Source organism: Saimiri boliviensis, chromosome 5 (genome assembly GCF_048565385.1).
Source record: "Saimiri boliviensis isolate mSaiBol1 chromosome 5, mSaiBol1.pri, whole genome shotgun sequence".
NCBI lineage: Eukaryota > Metazoa > Chordata > Mammalia > Primates > Cebidae > Saimiri > Saimiri boliviensis.
Window position 1 is genome coordinate 97,650,268 of NC_133453.1, and position 12,991 is coordinate 97,663,258.

At 36.2% G+C, this 12,991-nt stretch overlaps 1 protein-coding gene across 4 annotated transcripts in view; it reads left to right on the forward strand.

Annotated features, from left to right (window-relative positions):
- The window catches only part of LRP1B (LDL receptor related protein 1B), a 1,884,038-nt gene that overhangs the window by 946,888 nt on the left and 924,159 nt on the right, over positions 1–12,991 (forward strand). The window lies entirely within an intron of this gene.

Here is a 12,991-nt window from a genome sequence, read left to right on the forward strand (position 1 = left end):
ACTGTTAAGGGGCTGGGTTGGGATAACACACCCATATCTCTGTTTTTATTTGTAAAGACATAGTTTAGGAAACTGATAGCAGGTTTTATTTTGTCATATTCTCCAGCACTTTTGGAAGCTATATGAACATTTCCAAACCACTTGGGTAATATTAAGTAAGTTATTGTTTCACTTATAAAATAAGTCTCAAGTGGCCTGAAAGCTTTCTTACTCTCTGCCGAAGAGTAGCTGACATATTTGAAGTGTCTGTGCCAATAGCATAAAAGAACAATTTTATATTTTCAAGTAGTTTACAATTATTTCTAGTTGTTTTCTATATGGAGTTCTATGAAAACAAGAAGCAGATATGAGCCAGTAGTAGTGTTTTTGAAAGGACTGTACATTGGCAATATTCTTGTATTATTCAGGTGTGATCAGAGCATCAAGGATAAATAACAAGAACTCTTGGAGTTATGAATGAAATGTTAAATGTAATGAGAATATATGGTTATTCTAGTTTACAAAAAGATAAAACATTCTAAACAACAAACAAAATACTAAGCAGTGATTTATTCTAAATTCTGAGGTAAATAATGGATCAGGCACAACATGTTGTTTTCAAAAACTGAAAGAATATTGGCTTGTAAACACCACAAAGAAAGAAAAAAATTAAGAACAATAAAATAAATACTTGATACCATTCTGATTATACATTACCACTCTTTAATATATAACATAAATTTGAGATTTTACCATAAGCGATATAATTTTTTTTTAAAAAAGGAAAAACCGACATTCAGCTTTTGTGTTATGTTTTATTCTGCTTGACTGCTGAGCCTTGCAGGATATTGAACTAAAATTGATATTTTTTCCTGGAGCCAGACTCTTAGTGGTTAGACTTGCAAGGAATTGGCCTGACTTTAGGGTTAAGGGAATGTTTTCTGATATGAGGTGGTTTCTACTCCAGAAGTTGTTTTGTTTTGTTTTGCTTTTTATCATAGAAAAGGAAAAGGCAAATATTAAAGGTATTTGATCTTCTTTTGATTTTAGTGATTACAATTTTTGTAATTATATAATTATTTTGTAATTATTTTTCCTCCATTCTTATAAAATTATAAGAATTTATACAAATTATAAGAAATCATAAGAATTTACAAAATTATAAATTTTGTAAGAATGGAGGTAGAATAATTATTTAATAATTATAAAATAATTTAAAATTATAAATTTTGTAAGAATGAAGGTAAAAATCGTGCAGAGGTATAAATCTATACTTCTTCACAACGAAGGTATAAATTTTATAAGAATGAAGGTAAAACCAATTAGCTACAGATCAAATGTACCCCAATGGAATGTTAAAATAACTCCATCCTTTTGGTAAAAACAAAACTATTTTTGCGATTGCCATCGATCTTCATAATGACTGAATATAGTCATTGTTATGTCATCCACAACTAAACTATTTAGTAAGCCTTTATAATTCCTAAATCTGGCTTAGTGAGGCATAAAATGAGATTAGAAAGAAACATAACAAAGAAGATATTCCTGTCTTCTGGAAATTTTAAAACTATTTCCCAAAATGGAACATAGAGTTCGGAACCTAATTTCAATGCATACCTAAATAATTAATCTCATAAATTTAATCTGGGACCTGTCTAAAGTGTTTGGAGCTCTATCATGATCAAAAAGACTCCAAATTGATAAGATTTCTGATTCGTTTTCTGCAAAAACAATTTTTCCTGTTTTATTTTTTAAATTATTGTGTTACTTACTTTGATGAAAAGTGCAAATGTGTTTATATAAATCTATTAATTAAACTGCATTTAGAATTTATACAGCGTACACATTAAGCTTTGCATAAATATCAATAGAATAGTTTCCTTACAATAACAGTATTTAGTAGGCTAATGATAGTTGCTTTTATAAAGTCTAGAATTTTGACTTTATACAATTAAATTATATTTAACATTCATACATGAATCCAGCAAGAGTGTTATAGGTTAATGGGCAGCTTCCCTCCTGCCCATCAAGGAGTTAGGCAAGAATCAAATTTCCTTTTATTTTATAGCTGTAGAATCTCATAGGGCCTTGGAGTATTCTGCTCCCAACTAGCAGAGGGAGAAAAATACTGAAGGTGTATTGACACAACTGGATGCAGCTCAATCAGGAAACTTTGTCATCTGGTTAGGCAGTTGCTTGCCCCTGACAGCATCATACTATGGAAGTGGAAGCATGCATTTCCATGGAACACTTGTTCATTTCTGCCAAAATCTTCTCTTCTGGCTACCAGATATCCAAATGTATCTGTTTTCTCCACACATAGAATACACATATTTAAGTCAAAATACAGGATCATCTGGCTGACTTTCAGTTCTCTCTATCATGTCCTTTTAGATTTCCTTTTGTACAGCAACCAGAACCAAAAGGTTCAGTGATATCTGCATCCACTGTCTCCTCTATATAAAATAATAAAAGACTCATTTAGAAAATGGAACACTGGGAAACACAGAGTGGCCATTGGTCCAGAGCCAAGCAGCCATAGTGAAGACCTCCTGCTCTAGCAGTTGAGAAGTCACTTGTTAGCCCTATTCTTTTTGTTCTCCTTCAGCTGTACTTCCAACAGGAGGCTCTTTCTAGGCTGTTGTAATCCTCACTACCCTGAAGTGGCAATGGGGAGTATCCTCCCCCTGAGATGGTGTATTTCATAAACTGTTTCTTCCCTTTTCCAGTTTTAAGATATGACGAGACAAAAAATTCTGTAAGCTACACTCCTGGCATTTGAAATTACACATTTTCTTGCAAATTAGTAGAATTTTGATTTTTTTCTATTACTTCTACATACCAATAACCATATTTAAAGTTACATTCTAGCAATAATGATCAAGCTCAGTTTGTTTATTTGCACTTCACTGCCTTGACTTTCTCTTTCAACTTATTTGTTGATGGTTGCTTTGAGGTGATCTGAAAAAATGTTTCAGCATAAAGCAAATGCCTTTTGTCTGAAGGCTCTCATTATTTAATTGAGAAGTCCTAATTGAACTTTTGTTGCTTAAAGCAATTTTCTGTATTTTCTCTTACTGTTCAGGTATTTGAAGCAGTTGACTTTTCTGAACCTGGGATCCCCCAGTTTTGAACTTGGTCTGTTCACTTTCAGTTTTTTCTTTAACCAGCCAATTCTTCCCTACACCGATTTCTTTTGTAATATCTTGCCAAAGCAACCACATAGTAACTAACACAACTGTTAATATTGTGCTTTTTACCTTATTTCTTTAAATCTGCAGGCTCAATACGCATTTCTTTTTCCTTCTAAGATATTGCAAATGATATTATTTAACTGAAGATTTTTTTAACCAATGTTTTAACGTTGATGAATATTTCCATTTCCCAATTATAGTTACACAACTGCTTGCCACCTTACTATTAATGAAATGTTACATAGTTTAGGTTTTTATTAAAGCAGTACTGTATTTGTGGTAGCAACTACAGAATTAATTATAGTAACATTAGCTTCTAGAAATTTCAGTAGGTTGACACATTTTTTTTCTACCTCAAATTAGAGCCCAGTGCACATGTTCTTCATTATCAGGCAGCTTTTCTCCAGGTAGTGATCAAAAGATGGAGGCTCCTTCCTTCTTGTGACTCCTATGTCTTTGGTTTAGGAATTCTCTGATTTTGATGAGAGGTAAAAGGAGATGCCTGATTTGTTTTTTTTTTTTAAAAATCCAGCTCAGTGATGTCATACATCAGTTCTGCTATATTTCAGTAGTTATATCTAGTCATTGGTTTACATATTGAGCTAAGAAACTAGAAAATACGGTTGCTAGAGAATGTCTTCAACAAATAGCCAACCAATCCACATTTTGGAAAAGATAGAAAGAGAACATTAGTTCCTGATTGACAGATATCTATCTCTTTAACTGTAACCACAATGTAATTTTATTTATTTTCTCTCTTTTTTTTTTGTAACAAGTTAAATGAAGAACAGGTTAGCATGTCAATGCCTCTATGGTAAAAGATATCTCAAATTGGGTAGGTTCATCTTGTTCAAAATACACTGTGTAGTCAAAATTCAGTTTTATTATTTTGCCTAGAATGAGTCATTTTTATTTATCTTTTTGTCAAGATACTTAGGAATCAAAATCATCTATTAAAAGTTTGTTTTGAAAACATAATCAGAGAAACAAGTTGTATTAGTCTGTTCTCAACTCTGCTATAAAGAACTACCTGAGACTGGGTAATTTATAAAGAAAAGAGGTTTAATTGACCCACAGTTCTGCAGGCTTAACAGGAAGCTTGACTGGGAGGCCTCAGGAAACTTACAATCATGGCAGAAGGCAAAGGGGAAGGTCATCATTTGACCTTCTTCACATGGTGCCAAGAGAGAAAGAGAACAATGGGGGAAGTGCCACACCCTTTTAAACCATTAGATTTCATGAGAATGTACTTGCTATCATGAGAACAGCAAAGGGGAAATATCTCCTCATGATCCAATCACCACCAATCTGAACTCTGCCCTGAAATGTAAGGATACCAATTCAACATGAGATTTGGGTGGGGACACAGCCAAACCGTCTCATTCCAACACTGACCCCACCCAAATCTCATGTCCTTCTCACATTTCAAAACCAATAATGCCTTACCAACAGTGCCCGCAAGTCTTAACTCATTCCAGCATTGAGTCAAAAGTCCAAGTCCAAAGCCTTATCTGAGACAAGGAAAGTCCCTTCTGCTTATGAGTTTGTAAAATAAAAAACAAATTAGTTATAACCAAGATACAATGGAGGTACAGACAGTGAGTAAATGCTCTCATTACAAAAGAAAGAAATTGACCAAAACAATGGGGCTACAGGCCCCATGCAAGTTAGGAACCCCACAAGACATTTGCTTAACCTTAAAATTCTGAAATAATTTCCTTTGACTCCATGTCTTGCATCCAGGGCATGCTGATGTAAGGGGTGGGCTCCCACAGCCTTGGACAGCTCTGCCCTTGTGGCTCTTCATAGTACAGCCCTGTAGCTGCTTTCACAGGTTGTTGTTGAGCATCTATGGCTTTCCCAGGCACATGGTACAAGCTGTTGATAGATCTATCATTCTGGGGTCTGGAGGACGGTGGTCATCTTCTTATAGCTCCACTAGGCAATGCCCCAATGGGGACTCTGTGTGGGGTCTCCGACACCACATTTTCCCTCTACACTGACCTAGAAGAAGCTCTCCATCAGGGCTTTAACCCTTCAGCAGACTTCTGCCTGGATATCCAAATATTTCCATACTTCCACTGAAATTAAGGTGGAAACCCTTGCCTTCTGTGCACCCATGGGTTCTACACAATGTGGAAGCCACTGAAACTTGGGGCTTGCACCCTCTGATGCATTGGTGCTTTGTACTTTGGCCCCTTCTAGCCATGGCTGGAGCTGGCCCAGCTGCTTCATAGCTCACCAAATCCCAAGGCTGCACAGATAGCAGGGCCCTGGGTCCAAACCATAAAACCATCTTCTAGGCCTCGAGGCCTGCATTGGGTTTTCTCCATTGTCTTGATTATTAACATTCAGTTCCCCTTAAGAGGAGAATTTGTTTTTGCAAATTTCTGCACCTGCCTTGAATTTCTCCTTAGATAATGGGTTTTTCTTTTCTACCACATTGCCAGGCTGTACGTTTTTCAAATTTTATGCTCTGCTTCCCTTTTCAATATAAGTTCCAGTTTCAGATCATCTCTTTGTTCACACATTTGAGCTCACAGTTTTAGAAACAGCCAGGCCACATCTTGAATGCTTTGCTGCTTACAAATTTATTCTACCAAATACCCTAAATCATCTCTCTCAAGTTCAAAGTTCCACAGATCTCTAGGGGATGGCCAAAATTCTGCCAGTCTCTTTGGTAAAACATAGCAAGAGTGATCTTTACTCCAGTTCCCACTAAGTTCCTAATCTCCATCTAAGACCACCTAAGCCTGGATTTCATTGTCCATATTGCTATAAGCATTTTATTCAAAACCATTCAACAAGTCTCCAGGAAGTTTCAACCTTTCCCACATCTTCCTATATTCTTCTGAGCCCTCTGAAGTCTTCCAATCTCTGCCCATTCTCCAGTTCCAAAGTTACTTTTATGTTTTCAGATACCTCTTTAGCAGTGCCTCAGTACCAATTTCCTGTATTAGTCTATTCTCACGTTGCTATAAAGAACTATCTGAGACTGGATAAATGATAAAGGAAAGAGGTTTAATTGACTCACTGTTCCTCAGACTTAACAGAAATAATGACGGAGAGGCCTCAGGAAAGTTACAATCATGGTAAAAGGTGAAGGAGAAGAAAGGATCTTTTTCACATTGTGGCAGAGAGAGAACAAAGCTGGAAATGCCATCAGATCTCATGAGACCTTACTATCTTGACAATAACAAGGGGGAAATCTGCCCACATGATCCAATCACTTCCCACCAGGCACCTCCTCTGACATGTGAGGATTGCAATTCCACGTGAGACTTGGGTGGGGACACAGAGCCAAGTCATATCATAAGTAAACTATACGCTGTCCAAAGAGTGGAATGATAGGTATCTCTACATTGGGGCAATTTCTGGCAAATAATTTTTAGAGCATAAGCCCTCTTTTCTCCAGATGGATTAGAAACACCATGAGGAAGTTCATTTTTAAATGCTTATTCTTCTGTTTATGCTTCATAAGATCTTACTACTACACCATTCTATGGAAGTTTTTGACTTCCAGATTTGGTGTCTTGGACTTGAAATACATATTAGGCTATCATTTGTTCTTTTATTTATTTTGGAGCATACTCTGAGTAAATGTAGTGCTTGCAGAAGGTATATCTGTCCAGTGGAGGACAGTTTTCTATCTGTAGAATACTTGAAATTCTAGAATTCTTGGATAGAATGCTATCTAGAGATAAAAGAGAAGGAAAAGCCAGTTGACATATTCTAAATATAGTATAATAGTAGTATATTTTAGAATGCTTTTTTTTTTTTTTGAGACAGAGTTTCACTCTTGTTACCCAGGCTGGAGTGCAATGGCACGATCTCGGCTCACTGCAACCTCCGCCTCCTGGGTTCAGGCAATTCTCCTGCCTCAGCCTCCTGAGTAGCTCAAATTACAGGCATGTGCCACCATGCCCAGCTACTTTTTTGTATTTTTAGTAGAGACGGGGTTTCACCATATTGACCAGGATGGTCTCGATCTCTTGACCTCATGATCCACCCGCCTCGGCCTCCCAAAGTGCTGGGATTACAGGCTTGAGCCACCGCGCCCGGCCTAGAATGCTTTTGACATTAACACAAATCCTATCTTCAACTGGCTTAAGAGATAAGTAAATTTGTCTAACATAAGAGGAAGACCAGAGAAGTACAAAATTAGTTGCAGTCAAGATTGATTGAATTGGTGCTTCAATGACATCATCAGAGAGCCACATTTTTTCCTGTATCTCTGTTCTACTATCCCCAGCTACATCCCAATTCTCTTACCCAATTTTATGTCTCTTCTAATTCATGGCCAGCACCAAGTGAAGACAATTGTTTCCTTATTCACATGCAGGAGGAGTAAGTGGGAAACCTGGCCCCGCAATATAGACCATTAATCTATATCACTTCAGTCTAAATGAGCCAAATAAGTTTGCTTTATCATCCCTAGAGCACTGATAGTTGATGGGGGAATGGTGGCTTGGGTTGGATTAATCAGAGTTCACCCCACAATCTGGAGATGAATTCCATTTCCCCTGAGTCATGTGTGGTTTTGTTATGGTGGGAAATAATGGCTATCTGACCATATTCAAGTTTCTGTTAGGAAAAGGAATTGGAAAAAGCAAAACTGAGATGGTTTCTGTGAGGATGGAAGAGAGATGTATGGAATTAATGTCATGGAAATATTTGCTGTGGGATATGCACTACTTGAGAACAAAATTGCATTCTTCCTAACGGATATGTTGAGGGTTTTTTTTTTTTTTTTGTATCAATGCCCTACAAATACTAGTAAGAATGGTAATGGCGGTGATGATGATGATGATAAAGATGGCAGTGACAACTTCATCAAGAGTATCAGTGAAGATGATGCTTACTACAACAAAGCATTGATTGAAACTACGAGAAACTAAGTGTGTGGGTTTTCTTTTATTTTAAAACATGCAAATTTAAAGAAAAATTTCTAGTTTATTCCAGAGGGAATGATACTTAAAGAATCACTCTTCACATCCCAAAAAATAAGACATAGGCTTGGATAATTGAAAATAAGAGAAATTCTAGTTAGAAAATAGAACTACTGGATGAAAGGTCTGCCTTCTTTAGATCCTCTTACTTTTTGGATCTTTATATATTCCTATTATTCAAAGATATGTACTCACATAGGATAAGCAAACATAATAAATTCCAGATTGCTTAGCAGAGAAAATCTATTTTAAGTCATTCCTGGTTTTATAAAGCCTATTTTTCCATAGACTTATTAAATATATCAGATTTTATTAGCCAGTTTAATATTTCATGATTTAAAGAAAATTTTGTGTATCTTATTAAAATTAATTACCTTAAGATAAAAACATTGAATAAGTTGTTGATAGTGAATATCAACAGCTCATACAACATGTTTGATAATCTATGGGATTACAGGCTAAAGTATGATTGTGATTAAAACCAAAATCTAATTTTTTCCCAAATGAAATAGGAATATTCATTTTAGCCACTAAGATTATAAGTAAATGTAAAGGATCATAGTTCCTTGCCTCAGACACCTGTAATTAATAGCATTTTTCATAATATATCTGAGCTGCAGCATTTTCCAGAAAATGGTCTTATAAAAGATTAAAATGAGAAGAACATTGCATTACATCTTTTTCATAAGGAATATTCTGAAGGTTCATATTGTAGAAGTATACAAAGAACAGCTGAGACCATGTTATAACACAATCTTTCATGGAAGATCCTGCCCTGCCTCCTTCCCTGGGTGAATTGATGGTGAATACTTCACATGAAGTGCATAGTAAGATCATCTGCGGTATGCAACTATTTCATGATAAAGGTTATTTCATTGACACCTTCTCATATGTGATATTGAGTACTCGAGAACAGCTTTTACCCTACCATCATTTATCTAAACACTGTGTTTTAGTCTTTTGTTTGGAGGAAGGAGTCAATGAACTAGTTTTATGTTACCTATCTTTTTTCTTTTCAAGTTGTGCTGCATCAGAATATGAATGTATAGTTCCGATTGGGCCCATTTTCTTTAAGAGCTAGCCAGAGAGAAATGAGAATAATATGAAGAGCGATGTTACTGTTTACTTTAGACCAGTCATTGTCCTAAGCATTTCTTCCACATTGATCCATGTAATCTTCACAGTGTTTCTTGTGAGGTATGGAGTTCTGCCATTTCCTTTTAAAGATGAGGCTTGGAGAGGTGCAATCACCTATCCATGATAAAAGAGCTCGTTAGTGTTTCAGTCAAGATTCAGACTTGAGCCATGTCACTCCACAGTCTGCACTCTTGCACTGCTACACAATAGCCACAATCAATTGGCTTGAAGCTGAGAGGTTTAAAATGATGTGAGGTTTTTGTGGTATTCCAGCATTCATCCAGAAGACTGCATATCAGCCTGTAGTAAGTGGCACTTGAAAACATGCAAAGTGAGAATTTTAAACTTTAACATGGTACAGCTCTAAGTTTGTGTCAGCTCCATGAAGATGAATAGAAGTGACACATATAATTTGGTGCTGAAAATTTAAAGGAAGAAAATATATGACATTTTGGGAAAGGAAAAACTGCAGAGAAAATTTAAAAATTTGTGGTTAACAGGGATTGGGGTGGGGAAGAAGGAAGGGATGCATAGGTGGAGTACTAAGAATTTTTAGGGCACTGAAACTATCCTCTGTGATACTGCAATTATGTGTACATGTCTTATGCATTATCAAAACCCATAGATCTATACAACACGAGTGAAACAATGTGATCTATGGACTTTAGTTAACAACAGTACATCAACATTGGTTTGATAATTGTAACAAGTGTTAACACACTAAGGTAAGATTTTAATGATAGGAGAAACTGCCAGTGAGGGAGACAGGAGGTATATGGGAATTCCCTATATCCCCATTTCCTATAAACCTAAAACTGCTGCAAATAATAAAGCCTATTAGTTGTTTTTTTTGTTTTTTGTTTTTTTTGTTTTGAAAAAAAAAAAGCAAAAAGGAAAAGAAACTATGAATGAGCACATGACTGTACCTGTGGATAAGTCAGGAAACAGATGATTAATTTAAGAATAAAAATATCTTTTCTGCTTTAGTACTGACATCCAGAAATTCCACATTCTCACTCAGTTACAATCCAGTTCCACAAATACCTTTATTCTGTGCTCTCTGTGTAACCATTGAGCTGTGAATTCTAGGTGAGCCTGTTTCTTTCTTGCCTCAGCCACTCCCTAAATAGAAAATGCAACACTTTTAGAAAGTAACCTTAACTCTTTAAGGCCTAAGGGGTATAATTAAAGAGTGTTTGAGGGGTTTCCCTGAACACATCACTTTAAAGTACAGAAGAAGGAAGTCTCTCCATCCATTTCTTACAATTGTTTTAATGAGGTGGCTCTTTTTTCCCATGCCTAGTCAGCCCTTGTTAATAAACCAGCATTTGAGAGGCTTATTTACTCTCAATTTTAAATACAAAACAACTTCTACTGGCCAAGTGAAAGGGAAGTGAGTAAATGTTGTCATTTCTTTCAGAGTGAAAAGTAGATTTATGTGCCTGCACTATTTGTCACTACTGAAGTCACAGTTTGAGAAGGAAATAGTTTTAGAAACAAAGTACCAATGGACCCATAACCATGCTTTCTCCACACAGTTAAAGCTTAATGTGAGACCTTGCTGGCAGCAAGAGCAGAATGAGAGAAATCCAACTTTCTTATTCAAGAAAGTAGAGTCATGAGAGAGTCACGTTTTAGTCAGAAGCAAGGACTAGCTGGCTTTCCCATACAAATAGAAAATGCTTCTTCAGTTTTCATTTCTAGGACCAATGGCTTGGTTGCCCCCCGAAAGGGCAGGTTTCCATTAAAAAGTGACTTATGTGAGTTATGTGAGCTTGTTATCATATCGATTATTTCAGGATCACTGGGTTAACTTAGTCTTTATAAGCACACAGGAGACTTTCAAAAGCACAATTTTGGAAGAGAAGATCTAACCCCACACCATGAAACGGTATTACTATATACAATTTGGCAGCTCTGAGAGGCTGTGGGCATATTTACAAACTGTATATTGGTACTTTATAATTAAGAATTTGCATAATTGGTAACAAAAATCCTCATGAATATGCTATCAATAACATCATGAGCCAAAGTGGCAACAGATTTTAATTCTATTCTTTTTTTGGTTAAGGTGGTGGGGGTGCAGTGGAGGGAGCTGTATCTTTTTTTGGGTGCACCTGTTCCCAAATTGTGTCTCCATTTCTACATTTAAATCTTACTGACATTGGGCTGGTTGCTTCCAGTTGTTCATTTTGATACATTAAGTGATGAAGTATCAAACTTTCGTTTTAACAAATGACAGATTTTATTCCCTACTACACAGGAACTTTAATTCTGTTTCTATTTCCTTCATAATTTCTGTTCCTCATGTTACTCTATTATGCAATACAAGATCAATGATAGTGCAGTTCTCCTCACTTCAATTACTTGTACCTGTCTTGGAAAACTTTCTGATATAAGCCATTGGTGGAATTTTAGAACACCTCCAGAAATTTCAAGACTTATTGCTAATTGGAGGAAATTTTTTCTTATTCCTTACTTACAAATGTCCCAACTCTTTTCTTTTTTTGGGGGGGAGGGGGGGCACAGAGATGGAGTCTCACTCTGTTTCTCAGACTGGAGTACAATGGCAAATGGCATGATCTCAGCTCACTGCAACCTTCACCCCCCAGGTTCAAGCGATTATCCTGCCTCAGCATCTCAGGTAGCTGGAATTTTAGGCAGCCACCATCCTACCCAGTTATTTTTTTTATTTTTAGTAGAGACAGGTCTCACCATGTTAATCAGGCTGGTCTCGAACTCCTGACCTCAGGTGATCCACCCACCTTAGCCTCCCCAAATGCTGGGATTACAGGCGTGAGTCACTGCGCCAGGCCACTCCCATCTCTTCTAACCAATTTTGCTCTTAGGAAGAATTGTTTATGACAAAAAATATCCTTGAGCACCATATTTGTACTTACAATTACTTGCATTTGCTCCATCTGCTATGCTCTTTTATAAGCTCTTTGCATTATTTATCTAATCTTTACAAAAAGCCTATGAGATAGGAATTTATTATACCCATTTTACACAGACTGAAGTGGGGAATGATAAAATACTTGCTTAGTGTCACACATTTCACCAAGTAAATGTCACACATTTCACCAAGTAAATGAGGTCTGTTTGAACCCATAAAACCTCTCTCTAGGGTTCCTAATTCGAATTACAGACTTCTGGACGGGAGTAATTTAATTAAAATTAAAATATACCAATGTAAGTTGCTGTTTTGGAGCAAAACATCCTTGAAATTATTATTACTATTAGTTATTATAATTGTTTTTCTTTCATGGCCTTTTCTCTTTTGACAGTCTAAATTGCAAAATTTTCTGTCTAATTTTGTGGTTCAGGATTTCAAATTTCAGTAGTGATTGAGTGTGATTATTTGTTTACTGTCTTGCACAGTGTACTTCACTGCTCTAAGTAACGGACTCATTTTCTCCTGAAACCTAGTTATAATAGACACCACTGCCTCACTTTCCAGCAGATGGAGGATAATCTTGTTTTAATGCACATCATTTACAATAGATACAAGCTGTCAGATAACTTCTGGTGAAATAGGATGCTGAATCAGTCATTTATTTTTAGTGGCAATTGCTGAAACATAGACTAGTCCACCCAGATGAAAATATGCCATACCACTTGACTTTACAGATAAAATGCGCTGAAATATTCTGTCATTTTTCATTTGAGATTTCTATTTTAGTTTTCTTAATATACCCTGAATCCCACTGCTTCTCTTTTAGCTTCTGAAAG